Source organism: Panthera pardus, unplaced genomic scaffold (genome assembly GCF_024362965.1).
Source record: "Panthera pardus isolate Hobbes unplaced genomic scaffold, ASM2436296v1 HiC_scaffold_2, whole genome shotgun sequence".
NCBI classification, from domain to species: Eukaryota; Metazoa; Chordata; class Mammalia; order Carnivora; family Felidae; genus Panthera; species Panthera pardus.
This window is the reverse complement of record NW_026526765.1, coordinates 81,066,848-81,079,874: the sequence shown is the minus strand read 5'-3', so window position 1 is coordinate 81,079,874 and position 13,027 is coordinate 81,066,848. Positions and strand designations below refer to the sequence as shown.

General features: G+C 34.0%; 1 long non-coding RNA gene across 1 annotated transcript; it reads left to right on the top strand.

Moving 5' to 3' along the window:
• The first annotated feature begins 2,615 nt into the window (after nucleotides 1-2,615).
• LOC128778282 (uncharacterized) lies at nucleotides 2,616-12,814 on the top strand. Its single transcript, XR_008423798.1, has 3 exons — nucleotides 2,616-2,819; nucleotides 4,228-4,400; nucleotides 12,539-12,814. It is a non-coding gene; the product is annotated as an uncharacterized LOC128778282 (long non-coding RNA).
• The last annotated feature ends 213 nt before the right edge of the window (nucleotides 12,815-13,027 follow it).

Below are 13,027 nucleotides of genomic sequence, written 5' to 3'. Positions count from 1 at the left end.
TCTTATCTCCTTTATAAAAATGATTTCCATTCATTCAAGTTATTTAAAGGCAAAAACTGCCTGATTTTTCCTTCTTCTATGAAAACCCTTTTCCAGATGGACTAGTGTAGAGGGTGGTGAGCTTGTTTGATGAGACGATGTCTGTCTATTATAGATTTCTGCTTCGTGGAGGAATGGACCCTTTGGGGAATTCTTTGTAAACACAGTACCAAGTCTACTTATAATATTAATTTCTCAAATTCAAAAAAGTGCTCTTGGTTACTAGTATGGGATTTCTGATTTTAGTAAAAAACGTGTCACTGCAATTTGGTGTGGTGCCTATATTGAGAAAGTATGTGAAATTTGTCTTTTGTAAGGATATTGTTGAAGATGTTTTTCATTGCATTTTTTGCCCTCTTTTAAAAAGATTCTTAGAAAAAAAATTCCTGCTTTGCTTTAGTGTCAATTAAATTAATCAGTTATTGATTTATTTTCCTAAATAATCATTCTGTTTATCTTAGGAATTATACTATATATAACTGATAAGGCTCATCTTTTCTGACATTTTGCCTTTAAAAATTAACCTCATCTTTCTTTTTCTTTTTTGTATTTACATTTTGACTTAGGGACTTTGTATTTTAAATATCTTTATAAGCTACATTAAATATTTCCTGAAACCAAGGTAGTATAATAAAAGGTGATATGTTTTTAGGTATTAAAACTGTGGCATTCTAAACATCCTTTCTTTCCCCACAATAAAATTACAGCTCTCATTTGTTCATCTCTATATGTGCCACAAATTGTGCAAAACACTTGGTAAATCATCTCTTTTAATCCCCTTAGCAGTGCTATATAGAGGGTTTTTCCCCCTTTTTACAGGTGAGAAAACTGTTGAGAAGTTAAGATCATAAAATTAGTTAATTAGGAAATCATGTTTTGAACTCAGTTGGATCTAAAACTTACACCTTGTCCGTATCATTCCTAATTGAAGAAGGTGAGTCGGTCCTCCATGTTTTAAAAACATTTAGGTCTTTTGTATGTCAAAGGAATAAATATGTTGGTTATCCAAATCTTCATTGGCAGTGGCACTTGAACAATGTCCTGGGCTTTTAAAATATGGTGAAATAATTTAGCATTATTATCAAATGTCAAATTACAGATTATGGAGGGCATAGCAGACATTTTTATTTGCAATCATCCCAAGATAATTTTACCTGAGCTGATTAAAAATTTGTAGAGTGGTCAGAGGAGATCATTAGCTACCTTGCTACAATTATAATTTTTATGAAACTGTGAAATTCAATACTTGCTTGTATGAAGACAGGTACTTTAAGGGGTCAGTTTTTATTGTTCTTGTTGGCTTTAAAAGTGAATGGCAAATTCATCTAAAAATGAGGTAATATACTTGAGTGTTGCCACTTGCTGTACCTGAAAACTAGAATGATTTGTGTTAGCCAGACCTCCAGGTTATACTGAGTAATTTTAAAAGAGAGGAGGGAAGGGCAGCCTGCTTTCTTCTGCCCTTGACTGAAAAGTCCAAATATCTGTTTTCTTTATTTTCAAGTACACTTTATGGACTTTCTACAGAATATTAAGTGACAAGAAGGTTCTTTTTTTCTTTTTGTTCCCAATTCCTTTTATTTATTTATTTATTTTCCTAACACTTTTGGAAAGCATTCTCCTTCCAGGCATTTAAGAGCCTTTTTGGCATCTGATGTTGCCAGTGTTAACACTGGCAATTGGTGCAATTTACAATAGTGCATTAAATATAAATCTCATTTTACATCACTTGCATAAAGTTGATTTGTGGTAAAAGTTTGCTAGTAATGATAGATGTATATCATGAATTACTGCATGTTCAGTCCATGCACTTGAACTATATGGAAGTAAGCAATTATATGTTTACTTAAGAAATGTTAATGTGTCTCTACAACTTAATTTTGTCATGTCTTTGTCAACTTTGTAAAAGGCCATGGTGAGTTTCTATGTCCTTGAGTTAGGTCATTTCCTTTCTGGGAAAGAGACTCTGAGCAATTAGAATAAATGTTTTTAAGCCCTTTTTAGAATTTTAAATTAACTTCTGACAATAAACCTTTTTCATCTGGGTAACTTCTCAGCCTTGAGATTTTTGGGGGCATGCCTTATTTCCCTTTGTGTGATTAGAACATTGTTTGTAGAATATGTGAGCATGTAACAGTTTATCTTAGATGTTTTGGGGCCCTTTGAAGAGTACAAAGGAGCATAATATTTTCTAAGTTTTTTTGGTCTCTTTCCTTGAATGGGTGCATTTGTTTTGGTGTCAGCTGTACCATATTTGATTTTAGTCTAACTGGTGTTTCATTGGCTCTGGCCTCTGCACAGTTCTGTTTCCCTTAGAACACTCACCTTCAGTGAGTCTAACTTTTCTCTTTTGAGTCTTTAGTTCTCTAGAGACTCTGTGGCTTCTCATTTATTTTTTGTTGTTCTAGGGTCGGTGCCTTTACCAAATTAGGTATTCCCCCCAGATCAACCTTGCTTTTAAAAATAGAAGGTGAAAGTGATACTGTCTTCCAATCTTTCTTAACTTCAGTTGAGGCTTGTGTGAGAGAAGTAAGCCTTTCTGAAAATGATTTGAGGGCTTGTTTTATCAAGTCTCCCAAGAGTGATACTTAGGTAGTACTTTTGTGGATGCATAAGAGAGAAGTTAATTAATTATATCCAAAGGATGCCTTTGGCATTAGGGCTTAATTTACTTGTAGGACTCCAGTGGAGAAGGACACTAAGACTTGCTTTGAATATACCAAACAAAGGATGGCAAAGGATGGATGACTGACACTCTTTCAGTGCCTACGTTGCAGAAGGTAATGCACGAAGACTTTTAAATATATTCTCTCACTTAATATGAGGCTTGACTTGAAAAGCTAGGCCACTGGCAATGCTTCTATTAGAACTTTCCTAATCTTTTTTTTTTTTTTAAAGGCTTATGGGAGACCCAGGCTAGGTTGAGTATGTTTGATTCCTCTTGTAGCTAGAATGATAAAATAAAGCCCCTGGTAACTTTAATACCCCCAGTTATATCAGTGGATAGATTATCTAGACAGAAAATCATTAGTGAGACATCAGCCTTAAATGAACATTAGACCAGATGGACTTAATAGACATATATAGAACATTCCATCCAAAAGCAACAGAATACACATTCTTCTCAAGTGCACATGGAACATTCTCCAGGATAGGACATATGTTAGGCCACAGAACAAGTCTCATTACACTTAAGGAGACTGAAATCATATCAAACATCTTTTCACAGTGGTATGATTCAAGAAATCAGTTACAAAAAGAAAATGAAAAATCACAAATATGTGGGATTAAACAACATGCTACTGAATAACCAGTGGGTGAACAAAGAAATAAAATACAACTGAAAATGGAAATACAACTTACCAAAATCTATGGGATGCGGCAAAAGCAGTTCTGTGAGGGAAGTTCATAGCAATACAGGCCTAGCTCAAGAAACAAGACCAATCTTAATAATATAAGAGAGGAAATAAATGAGATAGAGATTAAAAGACAATATAAAAAGATCAATGAAATTAAGAACTGGTTCTTTGAAAAGATAAACAGAATTGGCAAATAAATAAAATGAGAAATGAGAGAGGAGAAGTTACAACTGATACCACAGAAATACTAAGGATTATGAGATTATTATGAATAATGATAGGCCAACAAATTATACAACCTAGAAGAAAGGGATATATTTCTAGAAACATACAATAATTAATACATTAATGAGAGAAGTTAAAGAATACACAAATAAATGGAAAGATAGTCCATGCTCATGGACTGGAAGAATTAATATTGTTAAGATGGTCATACTATTATGACTATATTATAAAACTAAGTAATCAAAATAGTCTGTCAATTATTATACCTTTGTAATATAGTGGATATATGGAAATGTACTTTGGTGCAGCCACTATTGAAAGCAGCACAATATTCTTTTGGATTTTAGGGATTTAGTGCAGTTTCAACATATGATCTAAATTGTCATTGTAGTTCACCACCTTGCATTTTGTTTTAAAGACACAGAGGCTTAAAATGAGGTTCTTCTCTCAAAAAAAGAAAAAAAAAAAAGGAAGTTGATGGCAATGTGGAACTATATTTAGAGCAATCTATTGGTGCTTCAGTGGAATCTATCCTATTGGTAAAATGTAGAGTAGGCTTAAAATGTTTTCTTTTTAATATTTTAATTTTAATTTTAATTTATAGAAAGAGAAATTGAGCATGTGAGCAGGGAAGATGGGAAGAGGGATAGAGAGAGAGAATCCCAAGCAGGCTCCATCTCTAACATGGAGCCCTATGCAGGGCTTGGTTTCACCACTCTGGGATCATGACCTGAGCTGGAATCAAGAGTCAGACACTCAACCGACTGAGCCACTGAGGTACCCCCATATGTTTGTTTGTTTGTTTTTAAGTTAAATATCATTCCACTGACTCCACAGTAATAAAAATAAAAATTTTGCTTAATCATAAAACTTCACTTACTAGATTCAACTCACGTATATGATAAACTCTTAATTCCTATAGGGTAAATACTTTGGGAAATGAAAAGTTCCCTTGAACTGGTTGGTATTATACTAGCATATTCCTTCTAACTAAGTACAACTTCCACAAAGTTCTATGGCAGAGAAGTTTGGATGCTGCAGCTTATAGGCACATTATTAAAGAATCTCTGCAAAACAATATAACTTCATAGAGTTCCAAATAAATTTAAGATATTCATAGCACTCTTGCTACCCATCTAGCCACTACTCTTTCTATTTAATTAACACTTACTATTGAGAATCCATGAGATTCAGGGTTATGGAGCAATCCTGATCAGAAAGTGTTTAGGATGAATGAAAAGACAGTCCATTTGTTTGAGACATGGTAGTTTAGTTTCACTCAGAAAGTGAAGAGTATGCCAAAATCTCAAGTGCCACTGTCAATGGCATATATGTTTTTTGGTATTAACCTGTAATGTCTTGAGTGTTCCCAGTTGAAAAATTGCTTCCGTATTATATCAAGCTCAAAAATCCTCAAAATCTTGGCATCTTACTTGATTAATATTACTTAGCCATAAGAAAAGGACGAGATTGTGCCGTTTGTGACAACATGGATGGACCTAGAGGATATTATCCTAGGTGAAGTAAGTCAGGCTGAAAAAGACAAATACCATATGATTTCACTTACATGGGTAATCTAAAAAAAAAAAAAAAGAGAGAGAGAGAGAGAGAGAATAAACAAACAAAAAGCAGAATGAGAACTAAAAATACAGAGAACAAACTAAGGGCTGCCAGAGGGGAGGGGGAACTGGGCAAAATGGGTAAAGGGGAGTGGGAGACACAAGCTTCCAGTTATAGATGAATAAGTCATGGGAATAGAAGACACAGCATAAGGAATATTGTTAACGATATTTTAATAGTGTTGCATAGTGACAGAAAGCAGCTGTACTTGTAGTGAGTATAGCGTGGTGTATAAATTTGTCCTATCACTATGTTATACACTTAAAATGAAGGTATCATTTTGTGTCAATTATACCCAAATAAAAACATTGGAAAACAAAACAGAACAAATAAAATTAAACTCATAGATACAGAGAACAGAATGGTGGGTGCGGGGGGGAAGGGGACTTGGAAGGAGAGTGAAATGTGTAGAGGGGGTCAAGAGATACAGATATCCAGCTATAAAGTGAATAAGTCATGGATGTGTAACGTACAGCATAGTGTCTATATCAATAGTATTGTAGTGCATATTTGAAATTACCAAGAGAGTAAATCTTAAAATCTTGTTTCTCATCACAGGAAAAAAAACTTCACTTTTTTGTAATTTTGTATAGTACAGTATAATACAGATGGTAACTAGACTTATTTTGTGGTGATCATTTCACTGTGTATACAAATCTACAGGTATATGTTGTATACCTGAAAATAACATAATATTACATGTCACTTATACCTCAATTTAAAAAATGTAAAAAAACAAAAACAAAACAAAACAAAAGCTCAAAGACCCTCAGACCCTTTAGCTGCTTGATAGTAACATATGTGTCCATTTGTACTGTTATTTTTCCTTAGCACCTAGAGTTCCTGGCCTATTATAAGTGTACAATAAATATTTTTTAGTAAAAGTAAAATGTAATCTAATGATTTTTAATACTCCCTAAGATAGTTTTATATACTTTCACTTGAAATCTGTGGAAATTTTAAATAAGTTATGAGTCTGGCTATGATCTCACTGACACCTCAGATCTTCATTGACATGAGTAAAGATCCAGAAGATGCTGAATGGAGTGGATATGAGTGGATTTGTTTTGTGAACTTATGGGTGAGAGAGGCAACTATCAACAGGAGCACATATTGTTTGCCATAGGTCTCTTTCAAGAAGCTGGGATGTCCTGCTTCTCCGGCCTTTGGCTGATTCTGCAGCAGATGAGTTGAAGCAGAAATTATAACAGGACATGCTTCCTGTTAGGAGCTATCATGAGTCACTGCATTTATTAGAAAGAAATTGTTCACAGTAATTTGAAGACCTTGATATAAGAGTGATCGTCACTGGCACAGGAATGCATGAAATAAAGAACTTGGTACCATTTCTAGTACCATTTGAAAATAATTGGGTTTAGAATGACATCAGAGATGTTTTTCTACATTAAGTGTTCTAAGAACAATGTGACTTCAGTGACAGGGACTCCAGTGAAAACCTGAAGTCATTTAGAAAATGTACCATGGCTTTGACAAGCATAAAGACTTATATATAATCCCAAATGTTACACAGCTGTTTCTAAAAAGTATTAAGTGTAATATTATTGTCCTAATTATCTTTTCCCCCCAATAATGTGGTATTATATGGCATCCCTTACTATTAACTATGCTTAGTTGAAATCAGTATGCCAACCCTGTAACGTTATATAAAATGCCGTTAGTTGTGTTATGAATAAATGTACCAAACAAGGAAACACACACATATTTTAAAAAAATGAAAGAAAAAAAAAAGAGGTTGAAGTGTTGACAGGGGTGAATGGAGGTAGAAGATGAGGACACAGGAGGCAGATACACAGGATAATGGTGAAATTCTAAACCCTTGTGGAAAAAAAAAAAGAAATCTTGAGGAGTTCTAGTTCTCCTCATACTATAGAACTGAGGGTTCAAAGGTGTACTACCTAAATCTCAGAAATTAGAGAACCTCCAGCTGATGTCTGGGTAACATTAGTCAGCATCTCAAGTTATATGCTCCCAATGTTGTACCAACTTCTCCCTCAGTCCCCATTGAAATCCTACCATACATCCCAACACGTATACCAAAGCCTAGGACTCATTCTTGACTATGTTTTTCCTCTTACCTTCAATAACCAACCCAAAAGGAATTCTGTATTTGTTTCCAAAATAAACTTTGAAGACATTTACTTGTCTTCTATATCACTACTATTCCTGATCCTAGAACACCATCATTTCCTTCCTGGATAACTGCAAGAATTGTAATCTCCATTCTAACCACCCTTTCACCGCTCTTGCCATGCTCCTTCCATAGCAGAGTGATCTATGAAAACAGTAAATAAAATCAAGTCTCTGTTTAAAAATCCTCTAGTGAGTTCCCATAAATCTGAGGATGGAATGCAAACTCCTGCAGTGGTGGAGAGTAGCTGGCCCCTCACCCAGTACCACTTGCTCTCAGTAGGCTTCTACCACCCTGCCTGCCTATACCTGAGAGGTGCCAAGATTTCTCCCGCCTTAGGGTTTTTGTTCTTGCTGCTCCTGGACATGTCTTTCTCCTTCTCATTCCATCCCCATCTTCTCATCCTTCCATGTAGGTTCAAATATCCCTCCTTGTGGAGGTCTTCCCTTTCTATTCTATTGAAAATTGTCCCCGTTTACCACATGGCTTTATTTATTTATTTATTTTTGTAGCACTTGTTAAGATTTATAACTTACTTACATGCTATATCTCTTCTGATCAGAGATGGGAGCCTGTGGCTTTTTCACAGTTGTATTCCCATTGCCATTTTATAATAAGCACCCCATACATATTGGTTGAGTGAAAAAGATTCTTTATTTGGATGTCCTTTTGTGCCTTTGAAAACCACTGGCTTCCCACTTGTCTCTTCCTATGGCTCAGAGAAATCCATGGGCCTATCCCATATTTTGACTTTCATATAGATCTTTTCTGCTTCCCACACCAAACGAACTTCCTAAAAATTGAGTCATGTAAATAGGCCTCTGATAGGGTGGGGAGCAATTCTTCTTATTGCCATAAGGGTCCAGCCATGGCTGAATCCTAGTAGGCACGCAGATTGGGCTGAAATGGGCTGTTGATGTATTTGTCCTTGAAGTCTGTGCCAGTTAATCATTCTTCACCTCCAAAGTTAAATGACTTTTCAAAAATATGACATATAACTTAGAGAGTCCTGAGAAGGAAAAATAAAACTGTATCGTCCTTCCTGAAATCAGTTTTAATCAGAGAGAAGTTAGTAGAACTCTAGACGGTGAAATGCATTTTCTTGTGGATCTGCAATTCTAATAGTTTTTTCTATTTTTTTTTATTGAGGTATAATTGAAAAATGAAATAGTAAGATAAAATGCATATCATGATGATTTTATATGTATAAACTGTGAAAGGACTCCATCTATCAAGTTTAATCAACAGATCCATTGCCTTATATATTGGCCTTTTTGTGTGTGTGTGAAGTTCTACTCTTACCACATCCAATTATACAATACAATGTTATCAACTACAGTCATTGAGTTACATGTTAGATACTAAGATTTTATTTATCTTATAACTGAAAGTTTGTATTACTTTTCTACAAACATTCCCTTATTTCCTCCAGCCTACAGACCCTGGCAAGTGCTTTTCTATTCTCTGTTCCTATGAGTTTGACTTTTGACTTTTTTTTTTTTTTTTTTTTTTTTTTTTTTTTTTAGGTTTCATTGTAAGTGATACCATGCGATGTTTATCCTTCTCTCTCTGGCTTATTTCACCTCACACAATGGCCTCAAGATCCATCTAAGTTTTCACATGTGGCAGGATTGGATTTCCTTCTTTTTAAAGACTGTGTAATATTCCATTGTATGTATATACTACAATTTCTTTATCCATTCACCCATGGCTGGAAATATAGGCTGTTTCCATGGTTTAGCTATTGTAAATAATACAGTGATGAACATGGCAGTACCGATTATCTCTTTCAGATAATGGCTTCATTACCCTTGGTTATATACTCAGAAGTGGGGTTTCTGGATTGTGTGGTAGTTCTGTTTTTATTTCTTGAGGAACCCCTATACGGTTTTCCATAGTGTCTATACCAATTTACATTCCTCCCACCAACAATGTACATAGTTCCCCTTCTCTCCACATCCTCACTAGCATTTGTTATTTCTTGTCTTTTTTATGATAGCCATTCTAACAGGTGTGAGCTGATATGTCATTGCAGTTTGACTTGCATTTGCCTGATTATTAGTGATGTTGAATAACTTTTCATGTACCTTTTGGCCATCTGTATTTTGTATTTTTTTATTTTTAGGAAAGTATTTATTCATATTCTTTGTCCATTTTTTAATTGGGTTGTATGTTGTGTTGCTATAAGTTCCTGTTGTATTTCGGATATTAATCCATTATCAGATATGTGGTTTGCAAATACTTTCTCTCATTCCATAGGTAGCCTTTTCATTTTGTTGATGGTTTCTTTTGTTGTGCAGAAACTTTTTAGTTAAATGTAGTCCTGCTTATTTATTTGTGGTTTTGTTCCTTTGCTTATGGTGTCAAATCCAAAACGTCATTGCCAAGACGGATGTCAAGGAGCTTAACCTCTATGTTTTCTTTTGGGTGCTTTATGATTTTAGGTCTTATGTTCAAGTCTTTAATCTACTTTCAGTAGATTTTTGTGTATGGTATAAGATAGAGGTCCAGTTTCATTCTTTTATATATGGCTACCAGTTTTCCCAACACCATTTTTTGAAAAGACTGTCCATTTTCCATTGTATATTCTTGGTTCCTTTGTTACAAATTAATTGATTATATATGCCTGGCCTGTATCTGGGTTCTCTATTTTGCTCTATTGATCTATGTGTCTGTTTGTATGCCAATACCACACTGTTTTGATTACTATAGCTTTGTAATATAGTTCAAAATCTGGAAGTTTAATACCTCAAGCTTTGTTTTTCTTTCTTAAGATTTCTTTGGCTATTTGGTATATTTTATGGTTCCATACTAATTTTAGGATTGTTTTTTCCATTTCTGTGCAAAATGTCATTGAAATTTTGATAAGGATTGCATTGATTTTGTAGATTGCTTTGGGTAGTAGGGACAATTTAACAATATTAATTCTTCTAATCCATGAGCATGGACTATCTTTCCACTTATTTGTGTCTTCTTTAATTTCTTTCATCAGTGTCTTATGGTTTTCAGTATACAGGTCTTTCTCTTCACAGTTAAATTTATTTCTATGTATTTTATTCTTCTTGATGCAGTTGTAAATTGGAATGTTTAATTTCTCCTTCTGGTAGTTCATTGTTGGTGTATAAAAACACAATTGTTTTTTGTATATTGCTTTTGTGTCCTGCAATGTTACTGAATTCGCTGATTAGTTCTAACAGTTTTTTGGTGGAATCTTCAGGATTTTCTATATATAATACCATCTACAGATAGAAACAGCTTTAATGCTTTCTTTCCTCTTGTATGCCTATTATTTCTTTGTCTTGCCCAAGTCCTCTGCTCGGGACTTCCAGTACTGTGTTGAATAAAAATGACAATCCCTGTTTTGTTCTTGGTCTTAGAAGAAAAACTTTTATCTTTTTATAAGTGGGTATCATATTAGTCCTGGGCTTGTCATATATAACCTTTATTGTGTTGAAGTATGTTCCCTTTATACGCATTTTGTTGAGAGTGATTTATTTTAATCATAAATGGATGTTGATGATGTCAAATGCTTTTTCTTCATCTACTGAGATGATCATATGATTTTTATCCTTCATGTTGTTAATGCACTGCATCATATAATTGATTTGCAGATGTTGAACCATCCTTGCATCCTGGGAACGAATACCACTTGATCATGGTGTATGATCTTTTTAATGTACTGTTGAAGTTTTTTTCCTAATATTTTGGATATATATTTATAAATATTTATTCCTAATATTTCCTAATATTTTTTTTATCTGCCTTTTTATCCTCATCTTGTCTCACTCCCTTTTTTTAAATTTAAGTATAATTGACATGTGTTACGTTAGTTTCAGTATACAACATAGTAATTTGACAATTCTGTATGTTATACTATACTCACCATGGTAAGTGTAGTTACATCTATCACCGTACAATGTTATTAAAATATTATACACTGTATTCCCTACATGGTACTTTGTATCTCCATGGCTTATTTATTTCATAACTGGAAGTTTGTACCTTTTAATCCCCTTTATCTATTTTGCCCATCCCTTAGTCCTCTCCCCTCTGGCAACCACTAATTTGTTCTCTGTATTTATGATTCTGTCTCTGTTTCTCTGTTCGTTTGTTTTGTTTTTTAGATTCCCCATATAAATGATATCATATGGTGTTTCTCTTTTACTTATTTCACTTACCATAATACCCTCCAGGTTTATTTTTGCTGAGTATTTTTACATCTATATTCATTAGGGATATTGGCCTGTATTTGTTTGTTTGTTTGTTTGTTTGTTTGTCTGTTTGTTTTTGTTTTGTTTTCCTCATACATTCTGTGTATGGCTTTGTTATCAGGGTAATGTTGTCCTCATATAATGAGTTCGGAAGTTTTTTCCTCAAATATTGGTATTTGTTCGTTTTTAAAATGTTTTGTAGAATTCACCAGTGAAGACATTGGTACTGGATTTTTCTTTCTTGGGAGTTGTTTGATTACTGATTCAATAGTAATTTGTCTATTCATATGTTCTCTTTCTTCATGATTCAGTATTGGTAGGTTGCATCATTTTCAGAATATACCCATTTCTCCTAGGTTGTTCAATTCATTGGTGTATAATTGTTCATAGCAGTATCTTATTATTCTTTTTATTTCTGTGATCTTGGTTGTAATGTTTTCACTTTCATCTATAATTTTATTTGAGTCCTCTTTTCTTGCTTAGTCTAGCTAAACGTTTGTCTGGTTTGTTTATCATTTAAAAACTTTTTATTCTTTCCATAAATTTTGGTATGTTGTATTTCCATTTCATTTGTTTCAAATATTTTTTTTATCTCTCTTTTGATTTTTTTCTTTGACTCATTGGTTATCAGGAGCATGTTGTTTAATCTCCACATATTTGTGAATTTTCCAGTTTTTTTTTTTCATAATTGATTGGTAGTTTCACACCTTTGTGGTTGGAAAAGATGCTTGATATGACTTCAGTCTTAAATTTATTGAAACTTGTTTTGTGGACTAAAATATTATCTATCCTGGAGAATGTCCCATTTGCACTTGAGAAGGATGTGTATTAGAATTGAATGGAATTGAATGGAATATTCTGTATATGTCTGTTAGGTCATCAAGCCTAACATATAATTTTTAAAAAATTTTTTTTAATGTTTATTTTTGAGACAGATACAGAGCATGAACAGAGGAGGGACAGACAGAGGGAGACACAGAATCTGAAGCAGGCTCCAGGTTCCGAGCTGTCAGCACAGAGCCCAACATGGGGCTTGAACTCATGGACCGCAAGATCATGACCTGAGACGAGGTCAGATGCTTAACCGACTGGGCCACCCAGGTGCCCGGAGCCTAACATATAATTTAAGTTTAATGTTTCCTTATTGACTTTCCACCTGGATTATCTATCCAATGTTGAATGTGGGGTATTAAAGTCTCCTGCTGTTATTGCATTGTTGTTTCTCTCTTCAGATCTTGTAATATTTGCTTTATGTATTTAGCTGCTCCTATTTTTGCATGCATAAATATATACAAATACATCCTCTTAGTGAATTGACTCCTTTATTATTATATAATGACCTTCTTTGTCTCTTGTTACAGTGAATCTATTTTGTTTGGTATCAATATAGCTATCCCTGAATTCTTCTGGTTTCCATTTGCATG